The sequence below is a fragment of the Engystomops pustulosus genome, chromosome 9 (assembly GCF_040894005.1).
Source record: "Engystomops pustulosus chromosome 9, aEngPut4.maternal, whole genome shotgun sequence".
In the NCBI taxonomy this organism is placed as follows: Eukaryota; Metazoa; Chordata; class Amphibia; order Anura; family Leptodactylidae; genus Engystomops; species Engystomops pustulosus.
In genome coordinates, this window is record NC_092419.1 from 80,226,043 (window position 1) to 80,244,347 (window position 18,305).

Consider the following 18,305-nt stretch of genomic DNA (forward strand, 5'->3'; position numbering starts at 1 on the left):
AGCGGGACTGGCAGGCCGCACAGCGGGAATGATAGGCCTCGGAGCAGGTGGAGCGGCAGCAATAGGCCCAGGCGTTGGCTCGGCAGGAGTCGGGGCCTCCCCACGTGGCGCCTCCACGTGGGTCCGCGGTACCAGCATGGTAGCCGGGAGAGGCACGAGGAACCGCCCGGGTGGTACCTGGTGCTGCATCACCGTTTGAAAACACGTACTGGTGACGAAGGCCCGGGTCAATCCTCGGTGCAGCCGATGTCCAGCGGAGGGTCTCCGGACCGGCTGGGCAGACACCACGACCATAGTCTCCATTACTTCGTAGAACTCCGGCTGCTCCACAGGGGGAAATGGTGGAGGACCCCACATGGTGCCGACCTCACTCTCCAAGATCAGCACGAGTTCTGGCGCTTCTCTGAGGCGGGGCAGGAAGTCCACCGCGAGCCAGTGGGAGGAGTCCAAGTCCTTCCCGCCAAGACCTGTGGCGGGCTCTAATTTTTCCTGCGCCACAGGAGGCGGGGTTCGCGCCATTCGCGCGTGGGCGGAGTTTTGTGAGTCATCTGGGTTTCCCGCCAGTGAAGGTTTTGGCGGGCTTGAATTATTTGCTGCGCCACAGTTTCTGAGGTAAAAATCTTCAGGCGCGGCAGCGCCGGATGTAGCAGAGCTGGTACAGTTCTTGCAGGGATTAACCTCCTGAGTGCTGGAGCGGAGCTCGACAGCACGCGGCAGCAGCAACACAGTTCAGTCCAGAAACACACAAGTACTTGGGCCTGAACCCGAATGGCAGCAGGGTTAGGCAGCACAGTCTTTTCAATAAAGGAAAGTCTTTAATGCCGGAATAAGGCACAGAAGTATCAATCCTGTTCGTGACGCCACTTGCAACATCCCCCACCGGGGCCTAGCCCTTGAGGTGAGGCCTGGAGACAGCCGGGGCCCGCGGTACCGGAGTGGCTGGCGGTTGTGGCCTAAGCACGCTATTGTCACGGTGCTTGCTACGGGGGAACCGGAGGGCTGTCCTACAGCCTGGCAGGTCTCCATCAGGGTGGTGTTAGCAAGAAAAGATGAGGGAGAGGCTGCTATAGCGGATCTCCCTGGGGCAACCCCTTAATGTCCCGAGTGTGAGTCTCTGTGTGGTGGACAGGGTGCCGGCGATGCAGGCAGCCGTATTAGCAGGGACCAGACGGAGACAGAAGTTGAAGAAAACAACTTACAGTTCTTTATTTGAACCGGCAGGAACCGCAGCAACGTGCCTTTAACAGGTAGACGGAGTGCTGAGATGCTTTTGCAGGGAGCCTCAGGAGATAGTTCACCAGCCTGGATGTAGAGGGCAGGCTGGGAGGCAGCTGTGTCCTGGTAGGAAGCTTCAGCTTGTCCTGTAGGGCTTCAGGTATCACCTTTAAGAGGTAAGATGATACCCCTTTCCTCACTATACTAACTCTAGTCTTCTTGCTCCACTCTTCAGAGGCAGGGGCTGGGTTCTTCCTGCTCTGGTATGGGCTAGACTGAGATTACTCACTCACTAGATCTCTAAGATTCTCCTCTTCTCTAGAATCTCTCTATACTAGAATCCCCAGAACATTCCTGGCCAGGGAGTTTTATTACCTCCCTTTGGTCAGGTGGTGGCTGCTCCTCCAATCACATCTCAGCTTACAGAGGACAGGATGTAACACAAATCATTGGACAATAGCATCTTGCATCATACAAAACACTTAACCTCTGCCTTGCCAGGCAGGCTTCACCACTGCAATACCCCTATGTCCTATCAGGACCATGTAGTTTGATGTGATTACATGCAGGTGGGACGTATTCGCAAACACTACCTCGCCATTGCATCGGCGAGGGTGTTGCACCTGTAACCAGGAACAAAATACATAGTATTAGTATTAGGATGTGTTGATTTTCCCTTTGTGGGGCTGCGGCTCACTGGCCACCTATATAGATTCCATACTTTTATGCTGGTTATATTTCCTGGCTAACTTTTCTCCGTGCTGTTCTTTCAATGCTTCTGTTCTTCTGTTTTTCCAATTTTTGGCTGTTGTTCTCAGACTTTCTCTTTTTATCTGTAATTTTTTTGTCTTATCTGCCATCTCTGTTGTGATCCGGACCTCATGTTGTTCTTCTGTATTACTTATTTTTGAGTCTTGTTTCGTATCCTCATTTTTGTCAATTAATGGCCACTGGCTACGGTGGACCCAGTAAGTAGGTAAGTGACAGTTTGAAAGGTTCAGTTATGGGCTCATTGTCCTTTCTGTCCAGAGTCCTTATTACAAACCCAGATTGATTATAGGCATGGCAGCAATCACATAAGGTGTTGTATGTTATTTTGCATTTTGTGCTTGGTGACAGGTCCTTTTAAGTGTTGAAGTGAAACTTCCTCCTTTCTTTTTTTCTGACAATATACAGATATGTTCTAATATGAGTACAGAGATATTGTCACTATGAATAGCATGTTTGGGTAGAAAAGTTATTCAGCCTTTTTTTATTAAAGCATCCATATTAATGGCAGTTTTGAAGTGTTCCTTTCGTAGTATATATTATGTTAAAGAGCTGGTATTAATCACTGTCTTTGGCAGCTATGAGGATCCATCTTCCATAATATGCATAATATTTTTTCCCCTAGGCGCAGTAATGGAGGCAGAGGATATTGTCATTAGTCTGATTCCCATGTAGAAGTGTCAGTATCATCTCCCCATTGAGAGGGCAGATATTCTGGTGGGAATCAAAAGGATAATTTTGTCCTAGTTTAGACATTCAGGTTTGCCATAATTATACTTAATTAGATGCAGAAAAGAGAGCCGGCCCCAAGCTGAAGAATTAGTGCCGATTCCTATAAAGTAAAGGAATCCCGCAGAGTCTTTCCAAAGTTAGGGTGACAAGCAGGGGGTGTGAGAGATTGGAACTATGGGTGTCCGGGGAAATGCTCTGTGCACTGATGTAATCTTTTAATTACTACACAATTCCTTTTATGTGCACTGGAAACAGCATCTAGTTAGATGCCCTAAAAAATCACTCGCCTGAATAAACTTTATAGACAAAAGTTCCTGAGTATATTAGGGAAGATTAAAGAAAGAACACGTAAGTCAGGAGGCATCTATGCAGTAGACACCATACATACACAGAAGAACCTCTAATGTCTCGGGTCTTTGGGGAACAGTCCCTGACCATCTATTAACCTTCATCTTCTGTTTCACTTGGCATGAATACAGGAAAGCAGAGGTTAATGCTTGGCTAGAAAAGAAAGGATCCAGTGATTTTACCATTCACTTTCAATAGACTGTGTTTCTTTGTTTATGTCAGACTTTAGAAGCATAAATCGAATTATGACAATGTTAGTAAGCTATGGAGTGCAATAGGATTATTAAATACTTGGATTGGCCATTTACACATGGCAAACATCCAGGTGGACCTTATTATCAAGCAGGACTCCAGACCAGCAGCATCCTATTACCATGGATTTATATCTCTGTGTCCCTCAATTACAAAAGTACTATATACCAACCTCAGATGGCATAGCTGTCTTTTGTACTGAAGTACAAATAAAAAAATTACAGCACTTGTAGGGAAATGCCAAGGCTAAATCTCATGTGGCAGACACTATGGCAGGCACTCATGGGGTCCTATGGTCGCCATTTGTCTTCAATTTGTTGAAACGGATGGAGCACTAATTCTCCTGGAGGGCAGTGATATAAAGATTCTCACTGATGCTTTATTGAACCATTCTTTTCTATGTGCTTTTTTCACATTTCCATAGTTTTCAGCTGATCAGTTGTCCATTGAAAAATTTTAGAACCTGTCCTACTTTGTTCATGCTTTTGGATAACAGAAGGCAATTGAAGTCTATGGGACTGCAAACAATAAAAATACTGATGCATTTTATTCACTGATGCTGGAAAGCCATGTGTTATGGCTTCAAACCAATGTTAAACCTTAAGTTTTTTATTTAAAAAATAAGTAGCAATGGAAGCATAACAGACATGAAAATACATGCGGGAAAAAAGGGAATTGAGACATATCTGTTAATGGACATTCAACTGAGATGCCTGAATCTGCCCTGATTATCACACATAAGGGCACATTTACTTGGTTAGTTCGAAAATGCACTAAAAAAGCAATTTCCATGTATAACGCTGTGTGTGGCGATTTACTAAGATTGTACGCCAGAATTTATAAATCTGTCGCTTACCTGCACTAGTCCTGCATCTTTTTTATGGTTCACATTTAACATATGGCGTGCAACACAATTTGCAAGTTAAATACGGCGCTCGGTCCAAATCAGTCGGGCTGTCCACCGGCACACCCCCCAATTTGTGTCGCATGGAGGCCAGCGCAGCTGCACCACAAAAGGGTCGAGTGCAACACAGTCCAGACACTTCTTAAATACCTGTGCAAGCCGTTTAGCCTAAAAGAACGTGCACAGTCGACAAAAGTAGTAAATGTGCCCCATATTGTGACACCAAAGGTTTTCAGCACTAAAATTCACTTTTACAATAAGATAATTGTGGTTGTCCTTATGCCTTGGACACCAAAAAGGCATATTACATATCACATGCCAGTAGTGGCAAGCCATTACCCCAGCACAGAGTTTAGCAGATAGTACTCAAGGCCTCCTGCTGCAGTCTCACGACACTCTCAGCACTATTTTAAAGAGACACATTCTTGGTTGCCTGAGACTGCATGGGGAGCAAGGAGGTGTGGACTGGGAGCCCTTGTTTCTTTCTGTCAGGAGAGCCTAAAGGGATACTACTGTACAATGATGAACCAAATCTCCTCTTCTTGTTTCAACATATTTTAGTCCTCAGGATGATTATATGATTTCAATCAGAGGCAAAGCAGTTAGAAATAAGCTACTGCTTAAATTACCAGGTTGGTACTTAAAGAGTAACTGTTAAGGTTTTTTGTTTTTCACAAATTAATAGCTCTTGGGATGTAAAACAACATTGCTATAGCCCTCAGATTACCTCATTGCTGCAATAGCTGCTTCCTCTCCATGTACTGATAAGCCCTATGAATCGGTATGTTGTTTACACTTTGTTTCTCAGACAGTTTCATGGGAGGGGAGGAGCTGCTGCTCCCTGCTCACAGCAGAGGAGGTCATGTAACAGTGAATGTAGTAGAGCTGGATGTGTACAGAACAATGAGAATAGTAAGGTACAAGATCTCCCTGTTCCCTATCAGTCCCTCCAACTTTATCTGTCTGTCTCTGCTCTTCTCGCTGCTCTCTTCCCCCACCTTGTCATTGGCAGTATCAGCTCTGTCCAGATAAGCCATTAACCCTTCCTGCTCACACAGTACAGGCTATAGACTTCATGTAACTGGAATACTAATGATTTTTACCACTTATTACATGTCCCCTGGTTTTCCATGTGATCGCAGCTGCCAGGCTGTCACCATATATATCCTGTATGTGCACTGTGCAGTGTTCAGTGGATTTACTTGTGGTAAACTAAATAAACATAATGCTAAATTACTTTGAGAGAGGACACAAGGCATCCTGGGATCTGTGGGCAAACTAACTGGCCTCAGCTTGAGGGCATAGGCAGACAGACATTAGACTCAGCCCACTTCACTGCTGGTGATAAAGTTTTTTGTCAAACACTTTCAGAACAGAAAATGCCATAACTTTGGAAAGAAAAGGATGAGCTGCACAAAGTAAGCATCATTCTGTTTGTTTTGAAAGTGGGAATCACATATAATAATTTGGTAAAATCACTATAGCTTTACAGTTACACTTTAATGAAAAATGTGTGGGTTTTGGTTGTAGTTCGGGACTCATTGGGGGTCATTTGCTAAGGGCCCGATTCGCATTTTCCCGACGTGTTACCCGAATATTTCCGATTTGCGCCGATTGTACTTGAATTGCCCCGGGATTTTGTCGCACGCGATCGGATTGTGGCGCATCGGCGCCGGCATGCGCGCAACGGAAATCGGGGGGCGTTGCCATACGAAAACCCGACGGATTTGGAAAAACCGCCGTATTTAAGAACGGAAAATGTGTCGCTCAGGATGCGCTTACCTTCACTCAGCCCGAGCCAGTGAACTCCAGCGCGTTCAGATGCTTTTCAGCGCAGCAGCGCCACCTGGTGGACGGCGGAGGAACTACCTTATTAAATCCTGGCCGGACCCGAATCCAGCGCAGAGAACGCGGCGCTGGATCGCGAATTGACCGGGTAAGTAAATCTGCCCCATTGTCTTAAAGGTTCGCCATAACTTCCATATGTGTATTAACAATAACCTTAGCAATCTTTTACCATAAATGTGGTGTACTTATTTGTCCTTTCACATGACCAAAGTAGATAAATTATTATCACTAATGGACACCAGTTCTTGTCTATCTTCCTTAATCTGTTGACATTGTGCATTCTCTACTTTCTGCATCTTCACATCTGCTTTCTCCAGTAAATGTGTCAGATGTCAGCAGATCTTCCAAGGGAGTAGACTGTGAAAAGAATGATTTCTTCACCTTTTACTATGTTGAAAAAACTGGTTATTGTATCATTATTTTGTAGTGTTATTCTGTATAGGATTATGTCATCAGATTGTCCTGAGTTGGGGTCAATAGCTGCATCATGTTTAGTTGAAGTTCAGAACAGAATATGAGTTCTTTTGTGCTTATATTGGATATATACTTTTTTTTTTTTAAAAGGGTAATAATAATAACCCATTGTCACTCTAATGATATGTAGTAAAGATGATTCACCCTTGTGACGTCTCAATTATAACTTGACTTTTACAAAGAGGAAATGAGATGTCTCCCGTTTGGCTGTAAGCTGTTAATAAGATATTTCACTTTGTACTATTGGCACAATGAAATATAAGAGCTTGAATGTGACAAAAGCTGGCAAAGCAACTGGTCCATGCAGATAAGACGAAAACAAGAAACAATCTGCTACCCCTTATTCTGGTATATTTTCATTCCAGCCCTTCTAGGTGTTAAAGTGTTAAGTTTGCACTGGTACTAGCTTTTCCCAGCATTCATAGTTACCTACTCATGATTACTGCACTTGAAATGGGCGCAGGATAAAAATATAGGGTATAAATAAACAAGGAAAAATAACAAAAAGACACAAAGTCAGATGTTATCAATTGACTGTATGGCATTATTCCTTGCTCTCTAATTACTCAAAACTCTCCAATATTGATATGCCAGACTGGAGCCCCTTGGCTCATTGAAGTTTCAAACTCCTGTAGTGTCCACCCTGCATCGACCCCTAGGAAGCAGACAAAAGAAGCCTCCAAAAAGGGTTGTTTTCTGCTGGGTGTGTTAGAGCCACCATGCCCAACACGCGGGCTGTTTTAGTTGGGAGGTTGCAGGACTGGCTGTACTCTGTGGCTTTAAGAGGAGCACGGCCCACCCTGCATACCCCCCATACAGCATCACTTTGCCAGCGCCTTCCGCTGTCCACGCGATGGGGAAGTGTCCGGGGATATTTATTCCCGGGCGCGGAGCTTCCCATCCTCTTTCAGGACGGCTCCGCGTCCCAGGAAGGTTAATGCCCGCCCTCCGAATTTTATGTTTTTTGTTAATTATGTTTTTGCTAATTTATTGTTAGCTACGTTTTTGATTGTTATAATATTAATAATGTTGTTGGCAGTCACAGCTTTGGCCTATGGAAGAATCTTTGACCCTCTCTGGAGTTAGCACAAGATCACCTGACACAAAATGGATTAACACAAAATTGTGGGTCCCCACTAAAAAGTGTAATTTTTTTTAAAACAGCATTTTTTGGAACCATAACCAAACTGTGCTGTGTTACATAAGCAGATTTATAGTATTAGTAGTTTTTGTAGTTTCTACATATGATGGCTAAGAGTAATAGTGTCCTTGCCCATGTATAAAGGATGAGAACTGTATTACTGTGCCACATACAGTTTTAATAGTACAAGTCATGTTTAGTAGTCCTACTATCCAGTGTCCATATATGCAAGCTAAGAACAGAACAGTGGTGCATTGAAGAGCCGTACATATAGAAGAGTAGTAGTAATTTTCTACGTGCATAAATGCAGGATAAAAGTGGCGAAATAGAGGAGTGTGAGGATGGACATGTTTTTCCTTGTTATCTCTAATTATGTCAGTATAAAACATGGTGAAGTTTTGGTGGCCTTAGACTTCCCTAGAGTGAGGTGCTCCGGATGGCCTCTCATATTCCCATATTATAAACTACTATTGCTCCTCAAGCACTTGGACTGTTTTTCCAGACTGAACATAAACTTCTGAAACCAGCCTAAGCCCCCTTGCACACAACTGTATATCACGGCTATATGTTAGTTGTGTGCACGGCAGGTAGCCTGAGGCCACCATAAAAGTGCATTGTGCATGGCACAGTATGGTGATCACACACATGTGTTTTCGTACCGTGCCATAATGGGAAAAAATATAGAGTGCTTTATGTTTTGCCTTAAGAATGGCCTAGCAGCATGCCTCACGTTTGCTATAGCCGGGTCCCGGCCCAGGCGTAGCACATGTTCATGTGGAAGAAGCCTGAGGGTAATTTTGTTGAGAATACGAAGTTGGCAAATTTCAGTTAATTGTGTTTTTGTGTGGAAATACAGCCCATGCAATGGTCATTTCTCTTTAACCAACTTCAATGTGTCTTATCTCATCAAAGTTATATAGGTATATGTATTCAAGCCCAAATGATGGTAAATATCTTGTATCATCTGTGTATGGGACAGCATTGGCCAAGTATCACATCGAGGCCTCTTTGTTGTTATTTCTTTTTATTTTCTGCTGTTAAATGTGTTTAATCTGATGTATTGTTTGTTTTTAAGTTGGCGCAATTTGCACCTTTTTATGCAAAAGGTTCAAGTCTTCTGATCAAAAAGTTGCAATTTGCACCTTTTTTTGCACCTTTTCTCTCCTCCTTCCATGAAAGAAATGTGCTAATGCCATAGTTTTGCATCTATTTCTGGCACAATTCAACCGATTTGCACAAACTGTCCTGTTATTATTAATATGGCAAACCTAACACAGAAAACAACTACTCTAATTCTGTACAACTGTTGGCAAAGGTGCAAAAAAGTGTCAAATCCCTTAAAAAGGTGCAAATAGAGAGAAAAGAAAAAATAACAACTATAAGATAAATGACCCCCATTGAGTTCAGTACGGCCATGACACAAGCAGCCCTAGAAATAGAAATGCTTGTTGTTATAAAAAAATCTATAACAAAAGGAAATATGGTATTTAACACCTTCTAGCAAGTGTGAAAAGTAATTTAATAACTAGTTGTACTACTTTTAACGGAAACAATTGCACATAAAGGCCTTTGATAGATGCTGATCAGCCTTCACATCACTGCGGGGGAATTCTGTCCCACTTAGCTTTGCAGAACTTCTTTAAAAAGAGTTTAATCTGTAAAGCTGGGGTAAAAAAATAAAGGATACCCCCATCCTGTAGCATGGCCACCATTTTGTATGTTTGTGGTTTTTGTAAAGGATTGGGGATAAATTTGCTCCCTTACTATTGAACATAAGCTCATATCTAATAGAAGTATTTCCACCTTTAAAAAATAACAAGGTCACCTAACACTGTTGCCAGAGCTGTTGGTGGAGAATAAGCCATGCGTCTTTCTCCATTCCACTTTTCCGAGTGCTTTCTCAGTGGTGAAAATAGAAAAGTTGCCCCTATTTTCCCAGCAACTGAAAGATGGGCATTGACTTTGTATACATCAAATGTATAAACCACAACCTTGAATACTACCCAGAAAAATCACAATACAACATAACATACAGCGAGTACGGAAAGTATTCAGACCCCTTTACATTTTTCCACTCTTTGTTTTATGCAACCAATTGGTAAGATCAAAAAAGTAATTTTTTGCTCGTTGATGTACACTCTGCATCCCATCAGGACAGAAAACAAAACAGATCTGGCCAAGGTTAAAAAATTATTTCTGCAGCACAAGGTTCCTAAGAGCACAGCGCCCTTCATAATCCTTAATAGAAGACGTTTGGGGCGACCAGAACTCTTCCTCCACCTGCCATCCAGCCACTCTAAGTATTCATGGGAGCCCAGGTAAGAGAGGTAAAGAAGAACCCCTGTGGCTGAGCTCCAGAAATGCACTAGGAAGATGGGAGAAAGTTCCACAAAGTCAACTATCATTGCAGACCTCCACCAGTTCGGGCTTTATGATAGAGTGTGCATACGGAAGCCTCTCCTCAGTACAAGGCATATGAAAACTGCATTTGGAGAAAACCAGGCACTGTTTATCACCTGCCAAATGTGACCCCAATAGTGAAACATGGTGGTGACAGCATCATGCTATGGGGGTGTTTGTCAGCTGTAGGGACAGGACAACTGGGTGCACTTGAAGGAAAGATGAATGCGGCCAAGTACATCCAGATATCCTGGATGAAAACCTCTTCCAGAGTGCCCTGGACCTCGGACTGAGTTAAAGCTTTACTTTTCAAAAAAGGCAATGACCCTAAGCACACAGCTAAAATAACAAAACAGTGGTTTCAGAACATGTGACCTTTCTTGACTGGCCCAGCCAGAGCCCTAACCTAAGAGAAATTTAGCATTTCTGGAGATACTTGATAATGGCTGTCCAATAATATTCACTATCCAACCTGAGGGAACTGGAGAGGATCTGCAAGGAAGAACAGCAGAGTATCCCCTAATCCAAGTGTGAAAAACTTTCAGTTTTTTTTTGTCAAGATGGGGTGCAGACTGTACATTAATTAGCAACAAAAGGCTCGGTTTTGATTTTACCAATTGGCTGCAATGAAATAAAGAGTGAAACATGTAAAGGTGTCTGAAAACGTTCCATACCCACTGTAGGTAGGAACTACATTTTTTGACGAATTGCTTAACCAACCACATTGTCCCACATCTCTTCCCCTCATCTCCCATACATTCCAGTTCCCATACATCTTCCAGTTGCACCTCTTCCATGTGACCAAACCAGCCTGGGGGATATTAAGACTGCATATGGGCCCTGGGCTGTATGAATATTATAGACCCTACAAGTCTAGAAATCATTTCCAACATATGATACTAGAATAAAGTTTCTTGGTGAATGGAGGATGTATCCCTTCTGCATAATTTCAATCTGTGGTTTTAGGACCTTTCGGAGGACATTCAAAAGTCCTAAAATGACTCTTATGTATATGTGCATTTAGAGCATGAACAGATGTACAAGCATTTCAAATTCAAAGAAGCTTTATTGGCAGGACCAAATACAAGTTAGCATTGCCAAAGAATGTATAAAATTTTATAAGATGGGAATAAATTGGGAATAAGGTGGGGTGCAGGGTCATGGGGAACAGGATGAATGGCCACATGGTGTTTGAGGGTTATTATAGTCCATGGTATCAAATGTATCTCAGTCTATGGCAGACAGTGACATATTGTGCAGCTAGGGTCATTGTGATCTCTCCTTCCCACGGCAGGATGGAGACCTTCTCTCCCTCCTCCATGTAGCAGAAGCCTGGGAGGAGAACTGAGGGTTTCCTAAAGTGAGTGTCCCTAACTGCTGAGTATCTGGAGCAGTGTAGCAGGAAGTGGACTTCAACTTCAGTTGCCTCCTGGTTCTGGCACTGTTGGCACAGTCTGCTTTTCCTGGGCATGTACCTCTGTCTGTGCCGCTAAGACTCCATAGACTGGTTGTGGGAGCTCAGTCTGCAGCGGCTCAGGGTTCCAGTAGTTTTTCCATATACGGGGCCAGTCTGTTGTCTCTGTAGACTCTATTAGATGGGTATATTCTGGGATGACTCTATGGTGGTCCTCCAGTCACTGACATGTTCCTCATGGGCCTTGTTTATCAGCGCCATGATTTTGGCTTTGATCAGCTGTGACTGGTCCATGTTTGTGTCTGGCTTGGATTGAATTCCGTGGTTGCCGAAGAAATGATGCTGCCAGGCTTTATGGTGGAAGGAATCTGGACTGCTCTTCTGTAGGTCAGCCAGAAATGATAGCGTCCTCTTCTGGACTGTAATATAGAGAGAGGGAACCTGCTCAGTTGTCCTCTACAGCCACTGTTTGAGGTGCTCCGATGGACTTGGGGAAGGTATTTGCAGAACTCCGGGTGAAATATTTTGGTTGGACTGGAGTCCCATCTTGACCAGTCTGGGTATGTGTGTGAGGTCTCCAGACCTCGCTGCCGTACATAAGGATAGTGGATATGATGCTGTCAAAAATTTTTGTCCAGACTGTCACCAGAAGTTTAAGTCTGTAAAATCGTCTCCTGTTGCATGGTACCTACCTACCTATTGCATGGTAGGTGAATGGTCCTGTTGCATGGTACCTACCGACTTATTGCATGGTTGGTGCTGCAGGCCTTGTCACTGAGCACCTGGATGGCTTGCTTGAAGCTTTCTGATTGGCGGATTTCCAGGCCCAGTTAGCTGTACCTGACAGTCACTGTCAGAGGGCAGCTTTTCAGTGTGAAGGGAAGCCTGGCCACCTTTGTGTTTCTCCTCTGGAACACCACGATATTGGTTTTCTTTAGGTTGATTGGTAGTGATTTCATGGGTTAAGGTCCTTCTCAGTATAAAATTTGGTCGGTAGTTTGGGTGGCCATGTGCCCACTAGAAAGCTTTGGCCCTGGCCTACCACCCAAACCACCTATATTATAATCCACTCCTGAAACTAGACCACCTCCACTTGTTGCATCTTAACACTTTCCTGGCTCCTTATTTCACATCCATAGGTGTGGCTCCTTTTGGATATGTATTGCTCTTCTCCATATATGGTAGACTCTTTAAAACACTCCATCTGCACAAATCTCAATCAGTGCTCTAATGTTTTATAGAAAAGACAAGAAATAATCAGGATAAAAATATTCTACTCCTGGTTTCTATTTTGATCATAACCACAAATGTAATTTTAGTACAATATCTTGTGAATAGCTTACCGGATCTTGGTAACATTTACGCGAACATTGGCAAGTGCAACGTAGAAGAAGAGTCCTCCAAATCAGGAGTATTCTCATAGACTCTATTGTATGCAGAAAATGCTGCTCATTACTGTTAACACATATTTACAGCACATTTCCATCTCACCCTGTATAGATCAGTCTTGGATGTCAATGCTATATCTTGCAAATAATTCAATTTTCCTAAAGTGCTTCTGTTTGAGCTGAGAAGCTGCATTATTGTTATTGCCAGCCTAATGTTCATATATTCGCAGCATCTATTCCCAAAATGGCAGCAGAAGTCTGGAGCTAATGCACTAAAATGAGTTTAGTTGCCTGCTGAAAGAAAAACGTGATAACCACAAATGTGATGGGACGCCTTTACCATGCATACGTTGCCTGTTGCAGCAGATGGAGGCTGTATTTTTCATTAGTTGCCTCCTGTATGGGAACATCCATCCAGAGGAATAATGGCGAGCGGTATTTTGTCCTGAGTAGAGGATCTGTGATATATGTGCTTGAAGCAATGTATCTATCCAGGCTAAGTGTTGCTACTTCTAACCGAGGGGATGACTAGATGTTTTATTGCACTGGCTCAAGAGGCTCTGAAGATGAAGCCAAGAGAATAAATGAGAGGAGGGCTCAGGTTGGCGGAGGAGGCTTCATCTCGGCTTGTCTTCCTTTCATGCCAGCTTCATGTCAGTTTCACAAATTGTTTTCAAGCTTTATGCATTTTTGAGATAACAGTCACTGATTTATTTGGATACTGTAAGAGCCAACTAGCCGTAGTTGGAAGGGATAGCCCAGATGTGCGGTTACCGGAGGGGCGTCTGCCTTCTATCAAGAAAACATCTTACAGGAGACATACCCCTGCACAGCTCATACCAAGCCCCGGCTTTTATGGGGTGCTAATATTATAAAACAGTTTAGCATCTACTTATGACTCATAAGTCCTTTGTGTATATCATCTACTTTAAAGCGCTTTTACTAAAAATGAGCATTAAATCTGTCCCTGACCTGAATTACATTTAACTCCTTGGTGAGGGATCTAAGGCCATCGTAAGAATAATAAATATTAATAATCATAATATTAATTACTGGGATGATAATATACTCAGACATGGTGGATGTGTTGCAGACTTTCTGTGAAGATATGATACACGTGAGTAAGGTTTGTAAGACTCTATTCACATGTTACAGGGGAAACATGCTATGATTTCTATCTTCATTGCAAGCTTATTATCTTGTAGATTTGGACACTTTTTTGTTGAAATTGAATAATAAAATAAATTTTTATTGTTAACCGCACAGTATATATTGAGCCCAAAGATAGGGGCAGATAATACAGCTCATGCAATTGCTTGGAGCCCTACAGCTCACTAAGGCTGTACACAGCGGTGACATGGAATCATTTCTCCCAGAAATCTTGTTACCCCATCATCCACATAACATGTACACTGTATTGCCATTAAAGGAAACCTACCACTTCTGAAGGTAGGTATGAGATACAAACACCGGGCACCAGCTCAGGGTGAGCTGGTGCCGGTGCTTAGTCTCGTTAGTGTTAAAACCGCGGTATCGCGGTTTTAACACTTTTGAAACTTTCTAGCAGAAACTGCTTCGGCGCTTCGTGCACACGATCGTGCGCGCGCCTACATTGGAAACGCCGCAGGCGTTGCGCGCGCACGGTCGCGCGCAGCGCCGAAGCAGTTTCTGCTAGAAAGTTTCAAAAGTGTTAAAACCGCGATACCGCGGTTTTAACACTAACGAGACTAAGCACCGGCACCAGCTCACCCTGAGCTGGTGCCCGGTGTTTGTATCTCATACCTACCTTCAGAAGTGGTAGGTTTCCTTTAAAAGCAGAGCTGTGCATTTGTGGGTTCCTCCCTATTTTTGTTTGGGACCTCAAAAAATGTTTATCCAACTGTGATCACAGGTGACCTTGTCACACTACAAGAACAGAGATCCAGAGGCGTAACTAGGAGATATACACCCATGTAAAGTTCTACACTCATATACACACACATATACACTTGTATACAAATACATACATTTATACATTCATAATATACAGTATATCCAGAATGAATGTATATAGTATATACACAATATATACACACATACATAAAGTAAAAACACACTATATATACACATACTGCATATATACATAGCATATGCATACATAAAGTAAATACACACCAAACATATGTAGAGCATATACACACATCAACTCAACTCAAGAATATTTGGAAGCTGAATTCCAACGTGCCAGATCCTTACTTCCTTCCATATCTGGCCTGAATGTAAATTTTTCTAGGTTAGTATGTCAAGCATCAATGAGAGCAGCACAATATTCAGATCACTGTGTTCACATGTGGATGTGACCAACACCACAATATTAAGGAGCACATAAGCAAACACAATAGGGGTATAGTACCATGCAAAAATATAAGCAAGGCCACTATCAGGGTAGGTTCACATTGACTGTTTTGATGCTGCCCATATGTTTTTTCCTTGAGTTTTTCTATAGCATAAATAATAAATAGATAGCTGTAAAAAATATAACTTCCTATTTATTTGTGCCACAAAGAAACAAATACATTTTGGAGTCGGCATAAAAGTTTTCTTCAGACGGTCAAAGATGTGTTTTCCTGTGCTTTATTACATGTATTTATAGTTTTAAAATATTGTTAGCGATATAAAAATGGTGATTTTTGTGTTTAGTGCTGTCTGCACATAGGCTTTTGGTTCCATTAAAAGACACATGCTGCTGGAATCCCCCTCATGCCATTGGCACCAGCTCATCTGCTCTGTGAGATAATACGACAGGTCACTCATTAAAAGACGGGGAGGTCTTAGCCAATATAATTGTTACTTAGAATTTAATTAAGCTCTACCGAGTTGGAGGAACAGCTGACATTCCCAAGAGGAATGACCACAAAGGAACATGGAATATACATGTGGAATGATGGATGGACAAAGCACCTTGGAGAAAGGCAGATAACAAGAGACCAGAGAAACATTAGAGGACAAATGCATCTCTGCTGTTCTTGTCTTTCAATGTCAAGGTGAGAGTTTTCCGGTAGGTTAACACTTTGGTGCCAGCGGCGGGATCACTGTGCGATATGTAACTTGTAGATGACTGCGCCATACAGATGGTACTATTTTAAATCCTGGTTCACTATCATAACCTCTGAAGTTTTAGCAAGATTGAATTGGTTAGAACATCTATATATTACCAATAAGATTAAGACCACATGGGACCAAAGTTGGCTTTGAAGTTTTATCATTTATGGCTGTAGACATTTCAAATTTATGGTCTTCAGCCATTTCCCAAAAACAGCGCCATATGGATAACTATGCCTCCGGCGTATAAAGTGTGGGGTAAAATCCATTTACAAAGACTTACAATTCCATTACATTCTAAGAAGAATCATGTCACTCCCTTTATAGGATGTCTATGATGAATATATAAAGCACATAAGAACATGAGAAATTAAAATGCTTTTGTCTATTGGATTTTCTGTTCTAATAGTATTCCCTTTCCTCAATACAAATAATAAAATGTATATTCGGTTTTTCATTGCTTTTTGGTAAAATAAAAAATCCTCATAATGCACACAACAGCGCTCATACAGCTGCACGCGGAGATTTATTACAGATTTATTCTCATTTTTACACCTTTTTTTCCTCCTGTCATTCGATTGTTACTTGCTGTAATCGCACCCGTGGCCTTACCTGTCCCTGTGTTATAAAATAAATATAACAGTATGAGAAAAACTGTAGCACAGTGCAGATGGTCAGTCGAGAAACTGGGTCACACTCTAGGACAAAAATTCCATGGATAAATCTTTCGGCAATCCAGAAAATTCTGCACACTTGATAACTGCTCTGTTCCCAGCTTAGGAGGACTGAAACATTTAATATAAATCATTTAGACTAGAATAAGATAGAATGACAATAAATCATCCCCCTATCACTGGAAAGCCATGGATCAGATCTAACCCCTCCTGCTCACAAATGTCTTGGGGGGACATGCTGTTTCTGATCTTTAGCAGACGAGAACCACTCTCCCTAGGTGGCCATTCCACAACTAGCTCCCCAAAATTAATAAAAGCCTACCTCTAAGCTTATCCAGTTCATCCCATCAGGCAGATAAAGGGAAAATAAAACAGATTAGTTTTATATCTGTCTACAGGGTGACTAGTCTCTACAGAAAATAACATTGAAATACCAAGCTCACCACGAAAGAAAGAAATATTGACAAACAAATAAATATCTCATCTAATTGTAGGTATGATACACTGTATAGATTTGATCAAAGTAGATGGATCTAATATCTATCTATCTATCTGTCTATCTATCTATCTATCTATCTATCTATCTATCTACTTGCAGAAAGTTCAAGCAGCACACGTTGTTTGCGAAACAAAGAGGTATGGGTGCAACGCTCAGTTAGACCGGGCTCCAGGTCTTGTAAGTAGAAAATAGAGGATAAGCAGCACACCGAAATGATGGTCACGTTGAAAAACGGTGAGTTTATTCCATGTTATCAAAAGTACAAATACATGTACAGAAGCAACGTTTCGACTCCTCAGAGTCTTTGTCAAGCCTTGGCTTGACAAAGACTCTGAGGAGTCGAAACGTTGCTTCTGTACATGTATTTGTACTTTTGATAACATGGAATAAACTCACCGTTTTTCAACGTGACCATCATTTCGGTGTGCTGCTTATCCTCTATTTTCTATCTATCTATCTATCTATCTATCTATCTATCTATCTATCTATCTATCTATCTCTATTTCTCTCTCTCTCTCTCTCTCTCTCTCTCTCTCTGTATATATATATATATATATATATATATATATATATATATAAAACATTTTTACAGAAGGTTTATACTTTTTAGCCGAGGAGGAATATTAAATTTTTTGTAATACAAATATTTAACTCCTATCTGTATATAATGTTAACAGACGCTATGTTTACATGAAAATGATCTTCATCACACACAGCACACTCACCCCGCACGCACACTCACTGCACACAGCACACTCACTGCACAGCATTCGCCCGGCACGCACACTCACTGCACACAGCACGCACACTCACTGCACACAGCACGCACACTCACTGCACAGAGCACACTCGACCCACACGCGCATTCCCACCCAGCATGCACTCACTACACACACAGCACACTCACTACACACACAGCACACGAACTATACATATTGTGCAGAGAGCACAGTGTGGGTGGTTTACTACCTGGGTAGGCCTCATTTTCATCTGGCACTGCTCTCCGGTCCTGCCGGGATCATATTGGCTGCTGCACAGGGCTGGAGAACATGCAGGGAGCCCCGCAGCCCGCATGTCTCCCTCGGGCTTGCACTCTTGCTATGGGTCTCTCCAAAATGCCGCTGACATGGATCACTGTATCACGTGTCCTGCTAATTACCAAATTTT